Source organism: Mustelus asterias, chromosome 9 (assembly GCF_964213995.1).
Source record: "Mustelus asterias chromosome 9, sMusAst1.hap1.1, whole genome shotgun sequence".
In the NCBI taxonomy this organism is placed as follows: domain Eukaryota; kingdom Metazoa; phylum Chordata; class Chondrichthyes; order Carcharhiniformes; family Triakidae; genus Mustelus; species Mustelus asterias.
Window position 1 is genome coordinate 89,190,409 of NC_135809.1, and position 27,160 is coordinate 89,217,568.

Below are 27,160 nucleotides of genomic sequence, written 5' to 3' on the forward strand. Positions count from 1 at the left end.
CAACAAGGATGGAACATTTGCAATTCTCCAGCACCACCCCTAAGTCTAAGGAGCGCTATAAAATCCTGGTCAGTGCTTCCACTCCTATTTCCCTCAGTATCCTTGAATGCATCTTATCTGGTCCTTGGTGACTTATCAACTTTAAGTACAGACAGCCTATCCAATACCATCTCCTCAATTTGAAGTGTCTGAATTACCTTCCCTTTCACTAGGACCTGCAAAGCATCTTCCTTGATAAAGAGAGAGCAAATTATTCATTTAATACCTCAGCTGTGCCCCCTACCTCCATGTGTAAATCTCCTTTTTCACCCCCACTTCTCCATTTACTATTTATATCCTTACAGAAGACTTTTGGATTCCTTTTTATGTCACTTGTCACTCTAATTCTTAGAAATTACAATGAGTGTAAGCCAACTTGCTCAACCGTTCTTCATAAAGCAACCCTTTCTTCACAGGAATCAGCCTCATGAGCCTTTGCTGAAGTGTCTACATTGCAAGTATACCCTCCTTAAGTAAGGAGACCAAAACTGTTCTCAGCACTCAAGATGTGGTCTCATCAATGTCCTGTAGCAAGACATCACTATTTTTTATAGTTCATCAACGTTAGTTTTCTGTATCAGCTGCATCCTCCTGCTCAATCTCCATAGCTCTTAGTTCCCTTAGTGTCAAAAAGTCTACTAATCTCCTGCCCCTTGCCTTGAACCCATGTCCCTTCTTGACTGACCCTTCATCTAGGGAGAACAGCTGCTCCTTATCCACTCATCGCCTCTGCACCAATGGAAACAATCCAAGCCTATCTAACCTCTCTTAATTTAAATGTTCCATCCCAGGCAGCATCCTGGTGACTCTCCTCTGCACCCTCTCCAGTGCAATCACATCCTTCCTATAATGCGGTGACGAGAACTGCACACAGTACTCTAGCCATGGCCTCACCAAAGTTCTATACAACTCCAACACAACTTCCCTGCTTTTGTAATCTATACACTGCAGGGCCACTAGGTTTCAACTGGAACATTTTGGTGTCTCAGATTTCAAAATAGTTTTGAATTTTACCGGCTTAGACAAATATGCATATCACGGAGAGTTAAATAATAATAAAAGAAGAGAAAATAGGTCTTGATATGATCAAGTCTTGTCATCTTCAAGGCTGAGTGCATTTGTTTTACCTTTAATGCCAGTCATGGCATCCAACATTTGATTGGGAGCTTGCAGTGTGGTTGCATCATGCCCTGTCTTGCCAATCTCTTTTTGTAATGTACAAGCTAGTTGTGCAAGAAGAGTGGGAGTGGGTTAGATGTGGCCCATGAAAGGAGTGTGAAGAGCACCTAAAAGGGAGAATCACTGAGTGTGGGCAAGAACTGGATCATTTAATCAAAGCAAATACATTTAATGTGATGTATGCAGGAGCTTGACAGAAATGTGAGAGTTAATCCAAGTCTAAGGCATTAGCAGTTATAGAGTGAGTGCAGAAGGAAGTGTAATGCCCTTTTTTGATTAGAGGAGAAAGAGATTTCTAATGCTGACAGAAAATGGTTGGTTGCAGGGCTGTTTTCAGAATAAGGGTTGTAAAGAGGGAGTCGGTTTTGAAACTGCTGCTTAGGGATAAAACTGATGTATTTGATCTGCCAGTAGTTATAGAAACAGCCCAATTTTAATTTGCAATTAAAATAGTAACTATAATGAGCAAGTAATCTGCGCCATGGATTATTGATGAGAAGTGAAGATGAACATTCCTTTGATAAGGTTGTAATTTTTATTTTTGGCATTGCAACCAGGATCTGGTAATGAAGGTTTTGGTTCTGACCTGTTCACCTACCTCTTTCCATGTCTACTGCCGTTGAGTGAACTAATCATTGGGTGACCGGTAAGGATGCTGCTGCCCTTGATTTCACTGCTCCTGAGCAATCAGTCTGGCTGATCACTATCTTCACCCCTGCATATGTTTGAAAGATTGGGTTTGGCTGTTATGTTGGAACAGCCTGACAGCATTCACCGTCACGACATATGAATGCTGGCCACTTGACAGAGGCCATTCAAACTGAATCCTTCACTACTACAGGCCCAACATTCAGTTTTATTTGTCACTGTCCCCATGCCTTATGTAGCTGATGCTAATTGTGGGAAACAGTCTGTACCAGATAATTTTCCATCGCTATAGAAATCAATTATAAAGGTACTATTTACGATGTAATAATTGTAATTCAAGAAACCTTTTACAACTTGTTGAACTACCATTACTGTAATTACTTCATTCTCTATGTTTAATGTTTTAAAAGTTCTGCTAATTTCAGGCAAAATGGAAGTGTTTCTTAAATGCCCTTTGGTTTATGTTGCATGCTATTCACCTAGAATACAGGAGCTGAGTGCTTCAGTACTTCAGTGTAATCAGACGGTAAATCCTTGGTTAACATTGTGTTCCTGTGAATTGCAACTTTAAATGAAACAACGTTAAGCGAATCAGATTTTATCATTGCAACCTTTCCTTGTCAGAAAAAACATCAAATATTATACTCTTAAGTTGAACTGCTTTACACAGAGTATTGCTGAATTCCTATATTTGCAAATGAAATAACTTTTAAATAAATTTAAAAGAAATATTCTAACTCTTCTTACTTACCTCTAGCTCACCACTTCTGCCACTCACATCTTCTCCAGCTTGCCACCTTCACCCGCTGTCCGACTCTTGGGCTTGTTGTGTCTCCTGCCATCTACCTTTCCTGATCGCTGGCCCTCTGGCTTTCCACCTCTTCCAGTCCTGACTTTCCCAATTGCCCCCGACCATGCTTGCTGAACTTCCCACTTGCCACACAATCTTACTCCCTGACCCTCTCCATCGGTACCCTCCCCCTTGCCGCCTCCCTCTTCCAAATCCTCACTGTGAACGAGGGTTCGTTACGTGAATGGCAAAAGACAAAAACAGCAGCTTTGATTGCAAGGTTGCTGAGGTAAGTAAAAGCTGGAGAGTTGGTGAGACAGAGGGTCGGCGAGAGGGAAGGTCAGCAGCTTCTGGGATGATCAGGGAATAAGAATTTTTGCTCCAAAATGACACCGATCATGTCATATGACCCAACGTCAGACCCAACATGAAGCAATGTTAAAACAAAACTCCTGATGCCAAGTGCGAATAATGGCCCATATTAACTAACTGACATTAAAGCGGAATGACTTAAAATGGGAACTTAGTGTACTGTGTTTGTATTGGTAACGTATGAAACAATGGCTAAACAATGGAGATTACTTGCATTTACTCATTGTAGGGCTTAAGTTTTATTGCCCTGACACTCGACATTAGCAGCAAGTTGCACTTTTATATACCACCTTTAACATTGCAAAATGTCCCAGACCACTTCAGAGGAATGTGAGCAAATCAAATTTGACACCAAGCCACTTAAGGGTCAAAGAGGTTGGTTGTTAAGAGCATCTCAAAGGAAGAGCAAGAGATAGAGATGTATGGAAGGAATTCCGGAACTTACTGCCAATGGATGAAGGCCAGACTACCATTTAAAGAGTGAGTAAAAACAAAGGAGTTTTACAGGTTTAAAAGCTGAAGGAGGATACCGAGATGAGGGTTTTCATGACGCCTACATAGATAAGGCTGGACAATTGCGCCACAACATGGGCAGCATGGTAGCACAGTAGTTAACACTGCTGCCTCACAGTGCCAGGGAGCCTGGTTTGATTCAGCCTTGGGTGACTGGAGTTTGCATGTTTTCCCCATGCCTGTGTGGGTTTCCTCCCAGGTGTTCTGGTTTCCTCCCACAGTCCAAAGATGTGCAGGTTAGCCATGGTATACCCAGAGTTAGTGCAGAGGGGAAAGCATGGGTGGGATGCTCTTTCAGCGTGTCGGTGCAGAATTGATGGGCTTGATGGCCTCTGAAGTGGCTTCTATGGATTCTAATACAGTTTGGGCCAGGAACTAGTGCTCAGTTGACATTTAGTAATGCAAGAAGATGAAAACAATAATTTAAGAAAGCATGGAATTATTCAATTTGGTAGGAAGAATGGAATCATTTTTAAAAGATGAGCAGTTACTAAATGCTAGTATTCAGAGGATTTGAGTATCCATATATACAAATCACAGAAGGCTAACATGCAGGTGCAACCAGCAATTGGAAGGCAAATGTATGTTAACCTTCATCGCAAGAGGCTTGATGTATAAGATGAAGGAAGTCTTGCTACACTTCTATAGTTCTTTCTTGAGACCACAGCTTGAGTACTGTGTATGATTCTGATCATCTTAATAAGGAATGTTGCCTAGCGTGGTGAGAATGCTCTCGTCTGGTTCCATTCTTAACTATCTAAATGTAGCCAGAGGATCTTTTGCGATGGGTTCTCTTCCTGCTCCTGCACCATTATTTCTGGCATCTCCCAAGGATCTATCCTTGGTCCCCTTCTATTTCTCATCTACATGCTGCCTCTCCATGACATCATCCAAAAGCACAGTGTCAGTTTTCACATGTACGCTGACCATACCCAACTCTACATCATCATCTCTCTTGACTTCTCCACTGATGCTTAATTTAGGAGACTGCTAATCTGACATCCAGTTGTGGTTGAGCAGAAATGTCCTTGAAATATGTATTGGGAAGACCATGATTTTCAGTCCATGCTCCAAATTCTGTTCCTGAGCTACTAACATCCCTCTCCCTGGCAACAGTCTGAATTTAAGTCAGTCTGTTCACAATCTTGGTGTCACATCTGATCCCGAGATGAGCTTCCGACCTCCTATTCACACTGTCATTAATACCATCTATTTCCACCTCTGTAACTTTGCCCCTGTCTCAGCTCACCTGCGACTGAAACTCTTTAAACTCGACTATTCCAATGCTTTCCTGTCTGACCTCCTACCTTCTACCTTCTGTAAGTGTGAAGTAATCTGAAACTCTGTTACCCTGATCTTGATTCGCGGTGATCCCCTATCACCACCGTGCTTATTGAATTACATTGGCTCCAGATCTAGAAAACCAAGCGTTTCAGTTTTAAAATTCTCATCCTTGTTTTCCAACCCTTCCATGACCTTGCACCACTCTATCTCTGTAACCTCCTCCAGCCACCAAACCCTTCAAGATGTCTAATTCTGGCCTCTTGTACATCTGCAATTTTAATCACATTGGTGACTGCGCTTTCAGTTGCCTAGACCATAAGCTCCAGAGTTCCCTCCCTATACTTCTCTGCCTCTCTATCTCACTTTCCAACTTTAAGATGCTCCTTAAAACCTACTACTTTGACCAAGCTTTTGGTTATCTGACCTAATATCTCCTTATGTGACTGTGTTATACTTCCTCTCGCATTTGAGACATTTCATTATGTTAAAAGCGCCAAATGAATACAAGTTGATGGTTCTGTTGTTGGAAGGAGATGCTTTTCTTAGTGCAGCAAAGGTTCACTGGGATGAGACGTTGTCCTAAAGGGGAGATTTAATGAAAGGTCCTATATTTTGAGTTTAGAAGACGGAGATGATCTCATTGAAACATACAAAATTCTTTGAGGGCTTGACAAGGTAATCTGCCTAGCTGGAGAACCTAAAACTAGGGGTCATAGTTCCAGAATAATGATTGAGGCCATTTAGGATTGAGATAAGGAAAGGTTTCTTCACTCATGGTTGTGAATTTTTTAAATTCCCTACCCCAGAGAACAATGGAAGCTCAGTCGATGATTACATTCAGGATTGAGATGATTTATTAGAGGAAATCTAGGGAGGTCAGGATAGAGTAAAGTTGATGTAAAGTTCAACCATGATCTTACAATGGTGAAGCAGGCTCAATGTGCCAAACACCCTATGTTCACATGTCTTTAGTCTGTATTTCTTGGTTTTACTGTTCACTGCTTATTGCCGCTGAATCTCGTTTACACAGATTTGTCTGCTGTGAACAGTTGAGACTGTAGTTAAATTTGCTGAAGAATTTTTAAAATTATATAGTAATGCACCACTTAATCCCCTCCTGTATTGAGAGGGAATTAACTGCAGCTTCAGAGAGCTCAGCCACGGGATAATAATAACAGCTTAACCTGCTTTGATTGTAGAAAAGCTCACAACAAAGCACCATATATCTCCCTGGCGGGTCTGTTACTTTTACTCAAGATTATTAAGATAATTCCCAAATCCCAGCTGATAGAATCAGTTTAGTGCAACCCATACAGATGTAGAATTGCTTTCCCTTTTCATCCATTAATATAGTAAGCCTCTGACAATTTCACAGGAGAGGAGTGGTCTTTCTGGCTACGGTGGGAGGACTCTGAGCACTCATTCAGATAATGCCAATACTCATATCCTGTCTGCTTTGTAGGGCAGTTCATTTAACCCATTCTTGTCTACACAATCTCTTTCTATGGCAACTTTTCTTGCACCTATATTTTACTGTTACCACTGGGATCACAACTCTCTCTTTCATGATATTCTTCTCCTCTTCTGCGTTGAAATCAAGAAACATCAGTGTCTTCCATCCTATAATTCTTTTCAAGAACATCAAAACTGTGGACTTCCTTATGCCTTTAGAATTCCTTTTATTGCACACTTTGAAAATTCAAGCTTGGCATCATCTAAATAACAATTTCCTTTTCTTCCTGCCTTTGTCAGCTCTGAATGATGTCCTGCACTGTGTGATCCTTAGTTCTTCACTTAAGTTCCTCGATAATTATTTTTAAAACCTTGTCAATACCTTTCCTGTGTGATATTGGACTATGTCCAGAGGATAAAAATCTCTTGGAATAGCTTCACTCTGAGTTGGCAAGCCTATTCCTGACGTATGTCTGAATCATGCTGTTTTAACATTGGTGTAGGACTACCTCAGAACCTCTCCAAGGAAGAACAACAGTGTCTCATTTAATGAGGCTGAACTGTGGTGATCTCTCGGTGCAAACACATCAAGGGTTTGTCACTGATGATTGACAGACACTTGAAAAATAAATAAAGCAGACTTCTAAAACTGGATGACAGCACTGCCTCAATTAAATACATTAATACTGATCTTGGAGACAAAGTTGACCAAACGATATGGTTGCCACTTTATGAACAACTATTTTAGATTTATGGGGTGCAGTAATATAATGGTTAACTTGTTAGACTAATAAACCAGAAGCTTGGACTAATGATCTGGAGAGAAGAGTTCAAATCCATGGCAACTAGGAAATTTAAATTCAGTTAATTAACTAAATCTGCAATGAAAAAGCTACTATCAATAATGGTGACCATGAGATTGCAAAATTGTCATATAAACCCCGGAGAAAACTTGTCTTTCTTACCTGGTTTGGCTTGTATGTTACATTAGATCCATAGTTATGCAGTTGAGCTTTAAATGCTCTCTAAAATGGGCTATCAAGCCATTCCGTTATATTTCAAGGGCATTTAGGAATGGGTGATAAATGCTGACCATGTCAGTGATACCCACGTTGCATCCTTTGAATGAATTTTTAAAAATTCTCCCATTATCTTCACCTCGCTGGACAGGCATTTTCTGTTATTTGTCTGCACAGACATTCTTTACTCATCAAGTCAGTCACAAGTTCTTAATCTCTAATGCTGAGGGGCTCAGTGCTCTACATGTTTTGATAATGATATTTAGGCCTTTACTTAATTGCAACAGGCACATGAAGGCACACTCATTGCCCATGAGGGAATTTGATTGGTTTTCCTCATCCCTGAACCAGGACATTAAGGACTTTGTAATGTCTATTACTAATACTCCAGCTGAGACCAGAATTGAACCTGTGACTTACTGGTCAGTTCATGGGGCAATGCCATACCAGGCAGTAGATTGACCCACCAAGCCATGGCATTGCTGGAAATGGTAAGAATAATTATTATTTGGGAGGGAGATATCAAACAGCAGTTCACAATGTACAATGTGAAGAACAGCAACAAGATAAAGATAACAAAGTTTATTCAATGGATGAAAACTGTCTTGACCAATCCAATACAAACACTCAGCCAGGCCCCCAGTGTGGCTACATGAACAACAGTAACATTCTACCGGAACCTTTTCTCTTCACTGAACCCATCTCCTTTTTCCTTGTTTTGGTTTATTTTGATTCATTATTTTCTTTAATCTTTATTCCTTGCTGCTCTGGCTGATCTTCCTCAGTGCACCCCTACGTCCACTTCTATCTCACCCCCTCTACCTGTGGCTCCACCTTTTTTGTCTGTTTCTGTATTCCCCCCTTCTGTTTTTGTCCCTTTCTCTGTTTCTCCTTCTTTGAGTCTCTCTTTGTCTTTATCTCTCTCTATTGTGTCTCTTCCCTATTGTTTCTTTCTGTGCTGCTTTCTGTGTCAGTCGATTTTTCTCAATTATCAGCCTTATTGAATCTAGCAAGTCTATATGTTGAACTTGCCATAGGCAATGTGAGGTCCACATGTTAGGAGCTGAAAATCCTAAAATCTCACTAAAGACAATATTAAAGCAGGTCATATACCTCTATTCAACTCTGCCTACTCCCTCTGCATGATCCTTCCTGCCATTCTCTCCTATTATTTCTAAGTCTCTTTCTCTCCCCATCTTTCTGCCTCTGTACTTCCTTCTATAGTGACTCATTATATTTCCTCAGGATGTCCCAAGTGCTTCACAGCTAATGTAGTCACTACTGTAATGTAGGGAGACATATCACAGTAATGCACACATCAAGGTCCCTCAAATAGCAGTGAGATAAATGACTGGATAATCTGTTTTAGTGGCATTCATTGAAAGATAAATATTGGCGATAAATATTGGCCAGAACATCAGGGAGAACTCTTCTTCGAATAGTGCTATAAGGTATTTTACATCCACTCAATGGCAGATGAGGCTAAAATTTAACACCTCACCCAAAAGATGGTACATTTGACAGCAATAATGGCATTAACATAAAACATCTTAAGGTATTTCACAGCAGAATAATAAAACAAAATTAAACACAGTCATATAACCATACAACCCCTACAGTGCAGAAGGAGGCCATTCGGCCCATTAAGTCTGCACCAACTCTACAACAGAGCATCTTACCCAAGCCCACCCACCGCCCTATCCCCGTAACCCCACATATTTACCCCGCTAATCCCCCAACCTACACAATGTCACATTAGGATAGATAACCAAAAGCTTATTTCTTATTTATTAATGTTACAAGTAGGCTCACATTAACACTGCAATGAAGTTACTATGAAAATCCCTTAGTCACCACACTCCGGCACCTGTTCGGGTACAATGAGGGAGAATTTAGCAAGGCCAGTGCGTCTTTCAGGCTGTGGAAGGGAAACCGGAGCACCCAGATGAAACCCACGCAGACACTGGGAGAACGTGCAGACTCCGCACAGACCGTGACCCAAGCCAGGAATCGAACCCAGATCCCTGGCAATGAGAGGCAGCAGTGCTAACCACTGTGCCACCGTGCTGCATGTAGGAGGTCACCCAGAACTGTAATGGAATAGGTAAGTTTAGAGGTAATAAAGGCATAAATTGAATTCAATATATGGCAATACTGGTACTGTAATATTTAAGATGTAAGATTAGAACACAGAGGGCACAATGGGACCTACAATTCCAACGGGCAAGTATGTTAATCTGGCCCAAATCTGAGCTCCACAATGACCATTTTAAACAGCAGTTGCCTTTTTTTTTTGGAGAGCAATTTTCTACAAACAGCAAAATAATAAATTAGTAGATAAGCTGACTTTGGTGCTGCTAGTTGAGAGAAGTTGCCGATGTTTCCTCAAACAGTGCAAAGGAACTCTTCCATCCACATGAATAAGTAGCTGACCAATGCTTTATTTGAACTTTCAAAGAAATGTTTTAACTTTCCTAATTCCCACCCCAATCATGTCCTGGTTTAATTATTCTGGTTGCCATTGGCTCACAGGAGACGAGAGTCAAATGAGCTACGTTTCAATATTGCCCCCTCAGCTTACATTGAATGTCTTCATCTCCATGCATTACTCATTTCAGCCAACTGTTTCAATAATGACACAATTTCACAAAGCTTGTTAGTGAAGCACTTCACTGTACAAGGTGCCCCTGGGGCTTGCTTTGCAATATAAACAAGATGTGGTGTTGCTGGTGTTGGACTGGAGTAGGCACAGTAAGTAGTCTCTCAACACCAGGTTAAAGTCCAACAGGTTTAACATAAACAAGGTAGTGAACATGCCTGCAGCAGCAGGAGGAACCTTGTGTACATTGGTTTTTGTGCCTTGGGTGACGAAGCATAACCAGCGCCCATTAACTCTCGCTTTCCAATGTGACAATAGGTGACCTAGTTCTTGTCTTGCTAGTGGAGGTCAGCCAAGCAATTTTCACTTTGCTGGGCTTGATCACCCTTTAGTCAGTACTGGACATGGTCCATGCATACAGCAGAAAGTCGTTAATGTAACATTTTGGACCTGCAAGAGCTTTCCTATAATTACAACTAGTTACCTGCAGCAGAAACACAACAAATTCAAAATGTGTCAAACGCTTGCTTTAGGAACTGTTTGGATGGGACTGCTAACACTAAAATGGAGCAAATCACCCTGCCATCCAAGAGATATATAAGGAACCAAAAAGTACAAGCTTTTCCTGACCCTTCAAAGATGATGATTTCCTACCCTGCCATTGGCAGATAGAGGTTTCTGTAGTTTACCAGAGTTGGTTGTTTGGATCACACTCTACTACAGACAGGTTCGTGAGAGGCATGCAGTATTCTCAAGAACAGAGGCTCAGTTTTTGTTTAACTGCAGTGCGCTAATTCAGCTCTAGCAGCTTTGGGTATAATAACAGAAGATTGTTGATTGTTAGAATAGCCAATCTCAACCAAACCCTGCACTTACAAGTAGCTATGTGTGGGGCTGGGTTGGGTTGGGCTGGGCTAGACTAATCTGATAGAGTTATTGTAAGTATTAATGCTGTGGTTTTTTGGAAAAACTGCAATGGAGTATTTGCAAGCTCAGAGTCAAACGAGCTATGTTTCAACATTGCTCCCGCAGTTCACATTGAGCTGTTGTAGCTTAGCAAAACCATAAAGCTTGCCTATTTATGCCCTTGTTTATTACCCAACCCTATTCTAGAGGAGTGCTAGGTTTGTGCATACAATCATATACAGCCTGGAGATCTTCATACTAAATTTTGCCTAATTAGCTCCCATGTGTAGGCAGTATTGGGAGTTAAAAACCCTTAAATATAGTGTGTAGGCACTGCCAATGATCTGTAAACAATGCTGTTTTTGCAGTCATTTGTAATTCACTTTATTAATGAGATCAGATTGGAGAAGCAGTTATGTTAAGATTTGATTCTCATCTGCCTTGTGAGGGAGACTGACCGAACTCTGTTAAGACATTTTTCATAATTTCTCAAAATCCCCCTTATTTCTCCCCACAGCATTCCAGCCAAGAAATGGGGTGGAAGTCTTGTTGCACTCTGTCAACGATACTCCACAACCACAAGCTGGAACCAGCATTAGAGCAGCTTCAGATAGGTGCATCCAGCTATCTCAACTACTTTCAGCTATCATAGACACAGATTCTAGATTTCTCTTCCTAAAACCTCCTCCTTGTACTTTTCTACCATCTTGAAGAACCTCAAAATCCAACTTCTTTGATTACACTTTTGTTTAATGTTTCCCTAATTCTTCTGCTAATTCTTGCTCATCCCAACACTCTTTCCCTCCTAAATTGCGAAGGATCTTAGGGCATTTCCCCAGGTTTAAGGTCTATCTGGGTGTAAATTACTGTTGCAATTGTCTTTTCATTGGAGATTGATGACTAGACTTTACGTGGCACTCCTTCTTTGATTATGTAGGTGTTGAACGAGTCTTGGGATTAATAAACACATTCAACTTCTGCATTGTGCAATGCTGACCACCATTTTCCACATTTTCTTTTATTTTAAAGTACGAGCAGGCTGGATGTTTGAACACTCTGACTGGCACCTTGGACTGGATCTTATGGGGTCCCTCAGTTCCCCCATGTTCTCAGCTAAAAGGTTGGCGGAGAGCCTACCCACAGCTGCGCTGCAGGAATTTTATTCTGGGAGCAACATTAATTGCTTTAAGGCAGGAATTCTGTCCCTATCCTGGGTGGAGTCCCACTTTAGATGCTAGGAAGCATTTCTGTAGTTCGACAAGTGCCAGCAGAAGCATTGACAACTGCTCAGAATGAAGTCAGTCTCCCGGTAAGTTGGAGGGCTCAAGGAAGGGGAGCACGAATGGAGAAGTCAGGGCTAAAGGAAGGGGCATAGCTTTAGAGACAGGTGCCTCTGATGGTCTAGAAAGGAGGTCTCACCCTTCCTTGTCCAATACCAGCCTATTCCATCAAAGCTGTTTGGCTTCTTGAATGGCATGCCCCCCCCCCCCCCCCTCCCCCCACTGTAGTTAAAATATCAGCCATGAAGTGGCCACTTCAGAGCCCGAGATGGGCCACTTGATGCCTCCCCTGCTCCCACACAATTTCAGACAGGTCAGGGACAGTGGGAAAGTCACTCACTGGATTTCCATGCCCCGAATCTACCGGCAAGGGAACATAAAATCGGTGTGCATGTAGATCTGCATAGTCCAAAAGAACATATTGATTATCCACAGGTGTGGCTATGGGACACTGTTTTAGCCTAATTTTAGTAGAAAATGTCTTCTATACATTCGTAAAATACTGGTAAACGAACTTCATGATTTACCACCATTCGGTATTCAAGAAAGTGAAGCACTCTCAAGGATAAAGGTAAAACCCTTGTCCACTCTTTTGTCTTCCCTTTTTTAAACAAACACACACAAAGCTTAAAGTAGACATTCGTATGTCATGTGAATATGAATATTGAAATCACATGCCCAACATAATATCTAATATTCATTTTAATTTACTAACTAGAAATGCAATTAATCATTTTAGTATTCTCAGTCAGCCACATGTGGTTAATACATTGGACAGCACAGCTATAGGGCACCAACTTTACTTGCTATCAAACAGCTGGTTCTATATTGGTCTCAATATTCATTCCACAATCCATCTCATGCGAGCACTTAACAATAGAAACTGCAAGTATGGAAAATACAAACTGCAGCTCCTCATGCTGGTTCAGCTTTATGGATCAAATAATATTGTGACTTTGTATGAAGGCAGATTATTATTTGAATGGGTGTAAATTGAGAGAGGTGAATACTCAGCGAGACCTTGGTATCCTCGTGCTTCAGTCACTGAAAGTAAGCGCGCAGGTGCGGCAGGAGTAAAGAAGGCAAATGGTATGTTGGCCTTCATAGGATAGGAGTAGGGATGTCTTACTGCAATTGTATAGGACGTTGGTGAGGCCACACCTGGAGTATTGTGTGTAGTTTTGATGTCCTTATCTCAGGAAGGATGTTCTTGCTATAGAGGGAGTGCAGCAAAGGTTTAGCAGCTGATTCCTGGGATGGCAGGACTGTCATGTGAAGAGAGACTAAGTCGGTTAGGATTATATTCTTTGAAGTTTAGAAGAGTAAGAAGGGGATCTCATAGAAATTTATAAAATTCTAACAGGATTAGACAGGGTGGATTCAGAAAGAATGTTGCCAATGGTGGGGGAGTCCACACCTTGAGGTCATAGTTTGAGAATAAGTTGTAAACCATTTATGACCGAGGTGAGGAGAAATTTCTTCATCCAAAGAGTGGTGAATGTGTGGAATTCACTACCACAAGAATTGATTGAGGCCAAGACTTTGTGTGATTTCAAGAAGAAAGTAGATATAGCTCTTGGGGCTAAAGGGATATGGCGGGGAAAGCAGGATCAGGGAATTGAATTTGACGATCAGCCATAATAATGAATGGTGAAGCAGGCTTGGAGAGCCAAATCGCCTACTTCTGCTTCTATTTTATATGTATGTTTCTATGCATATTTATTGCATAACATTTTTGAGTTTTTTCTTTGAAAAAAGAGAAAAAAAACAGTAAGCAGTCAAATCATTAGATAGGCAAAAATAGCGCTGTAGGAATACGAAGCATAGAAATGGGAATGGACTATTCAACCCTTCTAGCCTGATTGACCAATCACTTGGATCATGGCTGACCTGTATCTTAACTCCATCTGTCCTACCATGGTTCTGTAATCTTTAATAGCCTTTCCTAACAAAAATAGGTTAATCATAGTTGACATTTTCATATGCTTTGGTCTCAACAGCTTTAATGAGGAACAAGTTTCAGATTTCCAGTACCTTTTTTGTGAAATAGTGTGATCGATCCTAGTGTTTGCAAGACTATCAAACTGTTAAATTCAGTGCAAAACTTTTCAAAGATTACTCTGTGCATCAATCTGCAGTTCCAATGTCTCTATATTTCTACGTCTCTTATATTGCAACAAAATTTTCACCATTAGATTCCGACTGTCCTCGATAAGCCACAACCAAGGTTCATAAATGCTCAGAGTATTAAGGATGTTTGTATGCAGACATGTATACCACCATTAATTGACGTTGGCAGCTGAGAGACTCGGACATTTTTCCAAGCTGCTGTTATGCATTATATGGTGGCCGTTCTAGAGTGCCTTTGACAAAGACCTTCAAGCCCCCATTTGGACAGATGTATACCAAATGTGTGCATAAAGGTTTTCAAACACTAATATAGATATCCTTTGAGCTATTTTACTGGTAAGGCTGGTATTACAGAGGTTATTTCTACTATGTTCCTGTACTCTTGTACTCCTGTGTTATTCAGTGAAACTTTATTCCTGTTCACTTTGACATTGTGAGCTGACCCAAACTATTGTCCTCGAGCAAAAGTACTATTTATCAGGTCTTCAAGTAGAACCATACTCACATATTAACTATGTACTTTTACTTGGGAAATATCCGATCTGAGGAGATTCCTCTCCCAACCCCTAAACGAGGTATAGGAAAAGATTGTGATTGAAAGCGATGCTTCTCACCTCAGAGGAGTCAATTTATAAATTTTAGATACATTCTGACTGTGCTGGTGGCAGGTGATGTTACCAGCTGGCAGCGCATATTCTGAAATTGAATTTTGAGGGCCAAATTGTTGCTTTTGAGGCAGAGAGCTTATGTCAAGAAATTTCTGGTTTGCTGCCTCCTCCTCAGGAAATTTGTCCCAACTCATTGGTGGGGGCAGATGATGGAAGGATGCAGGGTGGAGTTGGCCTTACCATTCCCGGATGCAGATCAGAGATGGCCACGGGAGCTGCCAGGTGCTGAGATAAGTTGTTTAAACGACCCTCCTTTGTTCTCTGGGATTTTGTCCCTGTTGTTTTATTAAATATTAGGCTCTCTAGCCTTCACCCCGTCATATCTCCTGACCCCTTCAGTCCCCATCTATCCCTGTGCCGCATCCATACCAATTCATGCACCTCCACCCCCGGCCCCTCATACCTTTCATGCCACCTCATGAGCCTTCATACCCCCAATGCCAACTCCTATCCCCACGCACCCATAAGGCCTCAAACCCTTCATGCTAACTTCATGCCAAGATGCCTCCCCACCTACCACCCTTTGTCCTACACCCTTCATGCCAACTCATCCAGTATCCACCATGGTCAGACCTGAGGAGCTAGGTTGAGATGACATAAAGTCAAGTTTTTAATATTTATTACAGCTTTCAGTGTGATAAAAAAACTCTCATTCATGAAAACTCATTCAAACATTAAAAGCCCCCCAAGTACTTAATCCCTTGTCAAAATAAACAACTTGTATTCTTAGCCCCACATAAAAATGTAAATCCTTTAATAACCTCTTTGAGCTGTCAATCAAACTGCGAAATTGCACCCCCAACCCATTTGGGATAATTGTAGGTTATGGAATGTAATTAACCATTCATAATGATAACACTTAGGGTAATGGCGACAAACAGTTGTTATAATTGATGGAACAGATTTTTCAACTCTCACTGGCATAGGCAGGCTTTTTTTTAAAGGGACGGGGGATGTTGTAAACTTCTACATAAATTTGAACCTCGCACCTTATGGGTTGAGGTCTTTGCTACAATGAAAATGGGGTCTGTTTAAACTTAGCATTTATTTCAAGTGGTTCAGCTGAGTTTGAATTTCCACCATTTGTGTTCCCTTCCCCCTACTGGCAAAATGGGATCTACTGAAAATGGGGGCAGGACTTCCAGATCTCAGTCCCATACTCCATTTCTAAAGGCCTGTGGAGTCTCCATAATTCTGCAAACATCTGGCCCCAAGTCTCCATAATGTCTCTCTCCATCACAACCACTATTATTAACCATTTTAGTACTATCTTATATTGACTCCACTGAAATCTCTTGTACATAATTTTACTTCTTTTTCTGCACCATGTTGAGATCAAGTTCCATTACACCATATTTAGTAATTACCTTCTCAGGATCTCAGAACCAAGGAACTCCTTACCTCCCTCAGTCTTTTTCCTACAATTCTACAGAATTTTAAAATCCAAGGTTGGTGTCTAGTTGCGGGTGGCATGGTGGTTAGCACTGCTACCTCACAGCACCAGCGACCTGGATTTGGGTCACTGTGCGGAGTCTGCACATTCTCCCCGAGTCTGTGTGGGTTTCCTCCAGGGTGCTCAGTTTTCCTCCCACAGCCCAAAAGACGTGCTGGTTAGGTGCGTTGGCCATGCTAAATTCTCCCTCCGTGTACCTGAACAGACACCGGAGTGTGGCGACTAGGGGATTTTCACAGTAACTTCATTGCAGTGTTAATGTAAGCCTACTTGTGACACCAATAAATAGACTTTAAACTTTTAAAAAACTTGTAAACTACTATAACTTGTTTTACTCCATCGTATTCTCTGCTTCTCCAGCCTGGGAGGCATTCTGCAATATGGCCTTTGGCCCTTCACCCATGATTCTCAAATCAAAAGAGAATGTAATGGCTCATGTTGACTTTGTGTTTACTTGGTGAGTGGTGCACGTTATCATTTAACTATTTGCTTTTATAAAGTAACCCATGAAATACAAAGGTCAGCACAGCATTAGAATAATTTATAAAGTAAAGGACAGCTTTGTTATTCTACTCACTACCCACACTGGCAGCTTGTATTTGTACTTCTAGCTCTAGACTCCCAGGTACCTGCAAATAATCTCCCCATTGCCCTGCCCTTGCTCTGTTAGTTGGGGTGCTATTTATGCATTCCTGGTATTTTCAAATGGGTGCTTGAAACTGTTGAGCTTGCATTATAGATTTGGTAGAGTGAAATTGCACTGCAACATGCTTTAGAAATACTTTACACATTTGTCAGCAATCATTTGTTGCTATTTTAACCTTATCCTCTTCATTTCGACTTTCTATTTCCATACACATGGGCCCTTCTGGTCTGCCTGACAATTGGTGTGTTATTAGCTGTTTTGTATTATGGGCTTTTGCTACTTTTACACAATGCTTCATGTGGTGCACGAGTAGTTTTCCAACAGGGCACTCTTGTGTAACCATGGAAACTCCAAAGTAAACTTTCTATATTTGAATCTGGTCAGTTACAGGGGAAATCAAACTAATTCAGCACCCTGCCAGCTAGGGTAAGCTATTCCATGTTGACCATAGGACTGAATCTAGGACTTCACCAATCAGTAAGATACAGTGCCAGGCAGTGCAATTAGCCACTCGAGTTCAGACAAGATTACAAAAGGGTTGCAACAGAGTTCTCAGCAGCAGGGATTGGCTGCTAACAAATGTCTGATTTATACTAATAATTGTCCTGTAATTGGAGACTCTCCACAGTGTGTGTGGGTTGTGCGCGGTTAGGAATCAAGACAGGTAATCAGAGTATAAATACACAACAGCCTTGATCTAATTGAATCATGGACAAGCTCAGGGAGGCTGACTGTCCAACTTTACCTGCCGTCCGGGATGAGAGCCTCTCTTTAGATGAAGCTGTTGCAGAGATGTATATGAAGAATAACAACACCTGCCCCCCACCGCCTGGCACCAACATAGTGCCAAGCAAGTTATCGACTGCCCATAGAATCCCTATACTGCAGAAGGAGGCCATTCGGCCCATTGAGTCTGCATCACCTCCACTCCGCCATCCCCATAACCCCGCACATTTACCGTGGCCGATCCACCTAACTGGTACAACTTTGGATTGTGGGAGGAAACCCATGCAGACACTGTTACACAGAGTCCCCTATTAGTGCCTCCCTCCTGTCATTATTTGTTCATTAAGTTGTATTTGTGTGGCTATGCTTGATGGGATAAGCAGTGAATGAACCATGCTCCCATTGACACCCAGTAATCACCATTGAGAGGGTGGTTGAGGTTAGTGTGTTAGTGCAGAAGTGAATAGCACGGTTCCCAACTGTATTTCTGGATTGTGGAGATTGTCCAAATGTGGGGATTTCGGAAGAGCAGCCACAGACCAATACCAAGATAAAAATCGTCAGCAAGAAGGCAAGGTAAATCAGAAAACACCAAATCTGCATTCTAAAAACAAATAGATTATAGTAAGGAGTAAAGGACAGAAACGTTCCATAGTCCTGAGGTTAAAAACAATTAGGCAAAGTTGTGATAAATCAAAACGTCAGAGGGGGAAGGAAAGGAAACTTCCAGAAGGCAAATATAAGAATGAGAGAATCAGGGAGAATTTTTAAAAAAACACAGGATCTCAGCCAGTTGAGGCCTGGAGAACCTTCTCATGATGGCAATTGTAGATAAAGGATGTAGGGTATATCAATAAGGGGTGTGGGTGATAACCAACTTTTATAGTATGTAGTATGAGATATATTAAAGTAAAGATGATGAAATGTTTCATTGTCACAGCCTCGTTCCTTGTTTTTTCTCACTCACATTATTTCATTGATTAAGCTTTGACAGGAAGACCAAGTGTTGTGCACTGATTAGGAAGGTGGTATCAGGATAATGGGCTTCCCTGACTGAGAAGCCTCTCACTGAGACTGGTGGCTTTAATCAGTTAAGTTCATTGCCGTGGTGCACGAGGATTGCCATACTGATTATGCAGATACTCAGTGTGAGCCTGGCTTGCAGCCTGTCTGAGCCAGCAGTAAACAAAATTACTGAATGAAGCTGGATGCCCACTGAGCATTGCAGATGCAGCGTGTCTGAAAGGACTTTGGCTCTCTGACTGCAGACATATAATGAAGGAGGGATTCTGCAGCGTTCCTGCCATCATCCAGTCAGGATGATGGAATGTAATCATGCATAGGACCCATTTGGTACAATGGCAAAAACAGTGGGTGAGATGGAGAGCTAACACTTGTTCAAAGCCTTGCCTCTTATTCCTGTCTCTGGAAACAAGACTGGGGGAGACAGAAGACCTAGAGTACCATCTCCTGGGATACCTAGTGTCTCATTTCACTGTCTTCCACCAGAGCAAAATTAAAAGTCACAATTAAATGCCCACCATTGCTTCACCATTGTGTTTGTTACTCCTAATTCTGTGCAGCTGTCGAGAAGTCGCAGCCAGTCTCCGAATCCAACTTGTCATGCAGCCAAGGTAAAAATGATCAGGTCTGTCACATTGTGAACTCTCCCCTACTGGAAGCAGTAAATAAATGAGACCTAACTCTGAACACACGCCTGATGTTATTGCTGTCCTACTGCATGGCTACAAAAACATTAGGTTTCTATTAAAAAAGAAAAACATAAAAAATAACTTTTTTACTAACATTTCATCTCAAAAGAGTCAAGACAAGAATCTTTTCACATCCTAACTTTAAATTCACTCCGGATAGGGGACACTAAAAATGATGCGGTAGGTCAGACATCAGCTTTTATTATTATAATAAAAGCAAATTACTATGGATGCTGGAAATCGGAAATAAGAATAAAGTGCTGGAAAAGCCCAGCAGATCTGGCAGCATCAGTGGAGAAAGAAATGGAGTTAACAATGAGTCCAGTATTATTATTCTTTGGAATTGAAGAGAGGTAGCAATGTAATGAGTTTTATGCTGCTGAAAAAGAGGAGAGGGTCAGGTAGAACAAAAGGGAAGATCAAGGATAGGTCAGTGGGTCGGAGAGATTAAATGACAAAGATATAGGGGGAATTTTCCCATCCCGCCCACCACTGGAATCATAGCGGGTGTTGGGGGGGAGGGGTGGAGACTATGCAAAGGTACATTGACCTCGGATGGGATTTTCCGGTTTTGGGGTGAGCGTGGCTGGAAAATCCCGCCCATCAAGGAACAAAAGGCAAAAGAAGTGGTAATGGTTGTAGTTTTTTAAAAAAAACATTGGTCAAGAGTAAGTGTAAATGACAAAGTAAAAGACAACGATGTGTGAAAGCAAAACATGAAAACGAGGCACAGATTGGTACTTGGCAAGAACAAACAAATCCGAATAGAGGATTGAGTTTATGGCCTGAAGTTGTTGAACTCTGTTGAGTCCAGAAGGTTGTAAAGTGCCTAATTGGAAGACGGCACTGTTCCTGGTGCTTGCATTGGGCGTCTAGCATGCTGAGGTCTGAAGTGTGAGCATCAGAACAAGGTGGTATTAAAATGGGTGTGATGCATAAGGCTTGTCTCCTTTATCCAAAAAGGGAAACAGAAAGCCGAGAACTACAGGCCAGTTAGCTTAACATCTGACATAGGGAAAATGTTAGAAGCTATTATTAAAGATATTCTAGTAGGGCACTTAGAAAATTCAAGATAATCAGGCAGAATCAACATGGTTTTGTGAGTGGGAAATCATGTTTAACCAACTTCTTGGAATTATTTGAAAAAGTAACATGTGCTGTTGATAAAGAGAAACTGGTGGATGGACTTACTTGGATTTCCAGAAGGCATTTGATAAGGTGCCACATCAAATGGTGATTGATAAAAGCTCACGGGTATCAGGGGTAACATATTGGCATGGAAAGAAGATTGGCTAGCTAACAGGAAACATGGTAGGCATACATGGGTAATTTTCTGGTTGACATAATGTAATGAGTGGTGTGCCCTAGAGATTTGTGCTGGGGCTTCAACTTTTTAGAATTTATATAAATGACTTGGATGAAGTATGGTTGCTCAATTTGCTGATGACACACAGGCAGGGTTGTAAGATGTAAAGAGAACAAAAGAAGGCTACAAAGGGATATAAATAGATTGAGTGGGCAATGACCTGGCAAATAGAGTATAATTTGGGAAAGTGTGAAATTGTCCATTTCATAGAATGGAATCCCTACAGTACAGGAGGAGGCCATCTGGCCCATTGAGTCTGCACCAACCACAATCCTACCCAGGCCCTATCCCTGTAACTCCACTTATTAACCCTGCTAGTCCCCCTGACACTAAAGGGCCATTTACTATGGCCAGTCAACCTAACCCACACATCTTTGGGAGGAAACCCACAGACATGGGGAGAATGTGCAAACTTCATACAGTCACCGAGGCCGGAATTGAACCCGGGTCCCTGGCACTGAGGCAGCAGTACTAACTACTGTGCCACCGTGCTGCCCCCATTTTATCAAGGAAAAATAAAAAAGATTTTATCTAAATGATGAGAGATTTTGAGCTCTTGAGTTGCAGAGGGATCTGGGTGTCCTAGTGCATGAATCACTAAAGGTTGGGATAGAGGTACAGCAAGTAATTAGAAAAGTTAATAATAATATTTTTTATTAGACAGGGAATTAAATATAAAAGTAGGGAGCTTAGTCATACAGGACATTGGTAAGACCACATCTAGAGTACTGTGTACAATACTGGCCTCCTTATTTAAGGAAGGATGTATGTTGGAAGCAGTTGCAGGTTAAATATCTGGAATGGAAGGATTGTCTTGAGAGGAAAGGTTGGACAAGCCAGACCTGTATCTGCCGGAGTTTAGAAAAGTAAGAGGCGCTTTGATTGAAACATAAGATCCCATGGAGTCTGGACAGGGTGGATGTGGGGAGGATGTTTCCTCTTGGAGGAGAATCTAGAAAAAATATAAGGAGTTGCCCATTTGTCTTTGGAGCTCACTTCCTCAAAAGGCAGTGGAATATCTTTGAATATCTTTGAGAAGACCTAGATACATTCCTGGGAGTGAAAGGTTACCGGGGGTGAGCAGGAATCATAGAATCCCTACAGTACAGAAATAGGCCACTCGGCCCATTGAGTCTGCACCACTAATCCCCCTAAACTACACATTTTGGGACAATATAGGGCAATTTAGCATGGTCAATCCACCTAACCTGCACATCTTTGGACTATGGGTGGAAACTGGTGCACTCGGAGAACCTGAGGAAAAGAACCATCTATGTCAGCTAACATGGGAACCAGGTACAGAAATGTTGGAAATACTTAGCAGATGTGACAATATCTATGAAAAGAGAAATAGAGTTAATATTTCAGGCTGGTCAGTAGCTTAGTGTAAATAGTGTTGATAGAAATGGAGATGAGTCTCGTGGACAAGATAAGCTTGGAGAGGGTATATAAGGAAATCAAGTTAAAGTTTATTTATTTGTCACGAGTAGGCTTACATTAACACAGCAATGAAGTTATTGTGAAAATCCCCTAGTTGCCACACTCCGGCGGCTGTTCGAGTACACTGAGGGAGAATTTAGCATGGCCAATGCACCTAACCAGCAAGCCTTTCAGACTGTGGGAAGAAGCCGGAGCACCCAGAGGAAACCCTCGCAGACACGGGAAGAACGTGCAGACTCCACACGGACAGTGACCCAAGCCGGGAATCGAACCCGGGTCCCTGGTGCTGTGAGGCAGCAGTGCGAACCACTGCGTCACCGTGAGATAGGAGATACAAGTTGAGGACGAGGGCCTGAGGGAGTCTTAGAGGAAGTTAGTCCCAGTGTGTAATTGGCTATTTGGATGAGGTATTGGAGGGTTTATACCTGTAGAAATGTACACAGTAAGAATCTGTATTCTTAGTGCAGGAGAGCTGGGGTACCATTGTTGTAAACATTATGTAGCAACAAATGATCACAAACATTTTGTTCTATCTCTTGTAGATTGAGATAAAAGTATTTGGTCATTTAGATAAAAATATTTGATCGTTTAGATAAAAATATTTGATTGTTTCAATACTAATTTCCTTTTTCAGACTGCATTGTTTTCATAATTGATTTCCTATTCAAATTAGTGCTAAAGCTCAGAAGAGTTGGTTTCTGGGAAGCAAACCGTTTCTGAGCCAGAGTAAGATTATCACATTTGTTGACTGTCTGACAAGCCTATTTTTTAAGCTGTGGCTCAATTGGTAGCACGCTCACCTCTGAGTCACAAGGCTGCGGGTTAAAGTTCCACAACAGACTTGTGCACAAAGATCAATGTGGGCAATCCAGCGCAGTATTGAAGGAGAGCTGCACTGCCTCGGGATGGGATGTTAAACCAAGGCGCTGTCTGCCCTCATGTGAACACAAAAGATCCCATGCCACTATTCCTAAGGGGAACAAGGTAGTTCTCCCCAGTGACTGGCCAATTATTTATCCCTCAATCAACATCAGAGAAATGAGTATCTGGTTATTATCACATTTCTGTTTGTTGCAGTTTGCTGTGCACAAATTGGCTGTTGTGTTTTCTAAACAGAGACTAAACTTCAAGAAGGCTTCATTGCCTGTGAGGACAGCTTTGGAGCATCCTGTGGTCATACAAGGCGCTAAATAAATGCAAGACTTTTCTCTTTCACTGAGTTTAAACCTCTGATAGTGAAATATACCCCCCTCTAGTGACAGAAAATGGTATTTCAATTTACTACACAAATCTTTATCTCTATTGTAGAACTGATATTCAAACAGCTATTTCCAAAAATTAGTGATATGTAAATGGATTCAATCTGTGAATCCATTTATTGCCCTATTTCCTTATTTGCTGTCAGAATCACTGCTAGTACTTAAGCTCAGGTTTTATGCTCTTGTGGAAATTTCTCTGGGCCTCTCTCACAAGCTCAGGCAGGATTTTCTCCACACACAGAATGACTCATAATCCTGGAGCTATCACACAGTGAAAGTCACCACTCATTGCAATTTTGCACTAATTTAGTTTCCACCTAAAAACTATCTAAATTTAAACATTTTATCTTTTTTAAAAAAGATGACATCCTTTCAGTTTTTACTTGCTGTTGCATCGCCATGATATGGAGCATTGATCAGTTACTAAGGCTCTGAATGATATTTTAGAATCAGTACAGCAAACATTAAAATTCAAATCATGAAGCCACCCCTGATGTTGTTTGGTGAAACCTGGAAGCTCTGACTTACTGCTATGATTAAAGATGCGATTGTTGTCCATCAATGTAAATGGGTTTAAGGCTGGTGCTTATATGAAAATGAGAGGCTGTAACTGGGTTAACCTGAGCGACAGAAGGCTGTGTTAAAACTTTCCACATGCCACTGCAATTCAGTAGGCATTCATCCCAGTCTAGTAAAATAGGAAAAGCTGAGTGACAGCCTCACAATATTTGACACAACCTTGGAAATGCAAATGGCTCAAAAAAAATCCTTGAATTTGTCACTGATTCACACCATTGTCAGGATTAGACGTTTACTGAGGATCTCCTGCTGTAACCTCAAAGAACGTAAAACATAGCCCATTATGGCTATGCTGTCTCTGGATGAGCTACCCATTTCCCTGCTCTTTCTCTGTACCGTTGCATTTCTTATCTTTTTCCAATATATACAGTTCCTCTTTGAAAGTTACTATTGAATGTGCTTCCACCATCATTCCAGATCAGAAAAGCCCACTACATAAACAAAATATCTGCACCTCTCCTCTGGTTCTTTTGCCCATATATTAAATCTGTGTCCTCTGGTCATCAAACCTGCTGTCAGTAGAAACAGTTTCCTCTATATTTGTTCAATCAAAATCCTTCACAACTTCAAAAACGTATCCTCTTAATCTTCTTTGTGATAGTCTTTGCATAGTTCGACAGAAGCTCTGGAGAAATTTGTATATTCCCGGTTTCTGGGTTTTCCACTCAAGTTACTGCAGAAAATTGGGAGAACCCCCCTACCCCCACCACCCGGAACTTCCATTTCACAGTCTACATGTGATCGGAGAAATTAAATTTCTCCCTTGTATCTTAATGACTAAAATTCAATCCAGTATTTGAAATATTGTCCAACAAAGGTATTGTACAGTTTCAGCTTGACTTATATAGTTCTACATTGCTCATTTGGTATTCTGCCCTTGGGAAAGCCTTTAGCTTAGTCTTCCCCCATTCCCTTCCTGCTCTTTATACACATGGATGTCCAGGTGGCCTTCTCCAAGGGCTCGTAATTTTTAGTTTTTGCTTTACTTCTGGGCTGTTGTCTTGAATTCTGTCACCTTGTCATGCAAGAATAGAAGTAGTCTTCAGATTTGTAGTCTTGAGTGCTGCATTAGGGCTGCATTAGAGTGCTTAATTTGGAGTTTGGTGAAGAGGAAAGGCGATCCCTTCATTTTCTACTTTTCCTTCGCTTCGAGTAGTTGACTTTTACTTTGGTACAGGGTAAGCTGATTAGTGAGTAAAATGGCAAGTTATTCTACTTTAACTGTAATAAACAGTCTTTAAAATTACAGTACAGCAGGTCAGTTTGATTGACTAGAACGTGTATCCTGCAGTATATGGGAAGTCATGGATGCACCATGTGTCCTAGACAAACACATCCACAGGGAATGTCACTGGCTACAGAAGCTTAATCTCCGGATTTCAAAACTTGAGAAGCAGCTGGAGTCATTGTTGTGCATTTGCGAGGCAGAGAACTACTTGGATAGCACATTTAGGGAGGTGGTCATACAGGTTAAAAGCATGCAGACAGAGAGGGAATGGGTGATTGCCAGGCAGTCTGAGAACCAGCGGATAATGCAGGAGTCCCCAGAGCCTATCTTGCTTGTTAATCGGTTTTCCATTTTGGATACTGGTGAGGGTGATGGTTCCTCATGGGAATACAACCTGAAGTCAGTCTATGACACCATGATGGCTCAGCTGCACAGGAATGGAGAAAGAAGAATGGGAGATCAATAGTGATAGGGGATTCCATAGTCAGAGATCAGTCAGACATTTCTGTGGCAGTAAACATGACTCTAGAATGGTGCTTTGCCTCCCTGGTGCCAAGGTCAAGGATGCCAAGAAGGTGGCCACTGGACAATCTTCTGGGGGAGGGTGATCAGCCAGACATCGTGGTCCACATTGGTACCAGTGATTTGGTAGAGATGAGATCCTGAAAGCAGATTTTAGGGAGCTAGGAAGGGAATTAAAAAGCATGACCTCAAGAGCAGTAATCTCAAGATTAAATCCAGTGCTACGTGCTCATGAGCATAGCAAATGGATCATTCAGCAATTGAACAAATTGGTGTAGGGAGGGCATCAGATTTCTGAGACATTGGGACCAGTTCTTGGGCATGTGGGATCTGTACAAGCTGGACAGGTCATACCTTAACAAGACTGGGACTAATATCCTCACAGGGAGATTTACTAGTGCCATTGAGGAGGGTTTTTTATTTAATTTGATTATTGTCACATGTATTGGGATACAGTGAAAAGTATTGTTTTTTGCGCGCTATACAGACAAAGCATACCATTCATAGAGTGCAAAGGGAAGAAGGAAATGAGAGGATGCAGAATATAGTGTTACAGTCATAGCTAGGGTCATAGCTAGATTAGCTTAATATATGGTAGGTCCATTCCAAAGTCTGATGACAGCAAGGAAAAAGTTGTTCTTGAGTCGGTTGGTACGTGATCTCAGACTTCTGTATCTTTTTCCCAACGAAGAAGGTGGAAGAGGGAATGTGCAGGATGCATAGGGTCCTTGATTATGCTGGCTGCTTTTCTGAGGCAGCGGCAAGTGTAGACAGAGTCAATGGATGGGCGATTGATTTGCGTAATGGACTGGGCTACGTTGACAACCCCTTGTAGTTTCTTGCAATCTGGGTCAGAGCAGGAGCCATACCAATGTGATACAACCAGAAAGAATGCTTTCTATGGTGCATCTGTAAAAATTGGTGAGAGTCATAGCTGACATGTCAAATTTCCTTAGCCTCCTGAGAAAGTAGAGGCATTGGTGGGCTTTCTTAACTATAGCATCAGCATGGAGGGACAAGGACAGATTGTTGGTGATCTGGACACCTAGGAACTTGAAGCTCTCAACCATTTCTACTTCATCACTGTTGATGTAGATAGGGCCATGTCCTCCACTACGCTTCCTGAAGCAAATCTATCTCCTTCATTTTCCCAACATTGAGGGAGAGATTATTGTCATTGTACCATTTCACCAGATTCTCTCTCTCTTTCCTATACTCCATCTCGTCATTGTTTGAGATCTGACCCATTACAGTGGTGTCATCGGCAAACGTGAAAATGTAGCTGCAGCGGAATTTGACCACACAGTCAGGTGTATAAGGAGTATAATACGGGGCTGAGGACACATGCTT

At 41.6% G+C, this 27,160-nt stretch overlaps 1 protein-coding gene across 7 annotated transcripts in view; it reads left to right on the top strand.

Moving 5' to 3' along the window:
* Window positions 1-27,160, top strand: part of LOC144498799 (oxysterol-binding protein-related protein 5-like) — a 157,911-nt gene that overhangs the window by 76,837 nt on the left and 53,914 nt on the right. Inside the window, exon 2 of one of the 7 annotated variants that reach the window (XM_078220487.1) lies at window positions 1,776-1,864. The exons of the other annotated variants lie outside the window; for them this stretch is intronic. The gene's annotated coding sequence lies outside the window, so the exon portion shown is untranslated. The remainder of the gene's footprint in view (window positions 1-1,775; window positions 1,865-27,160) is intronic. 7 annotated transcript variants of the gene reach the window in all.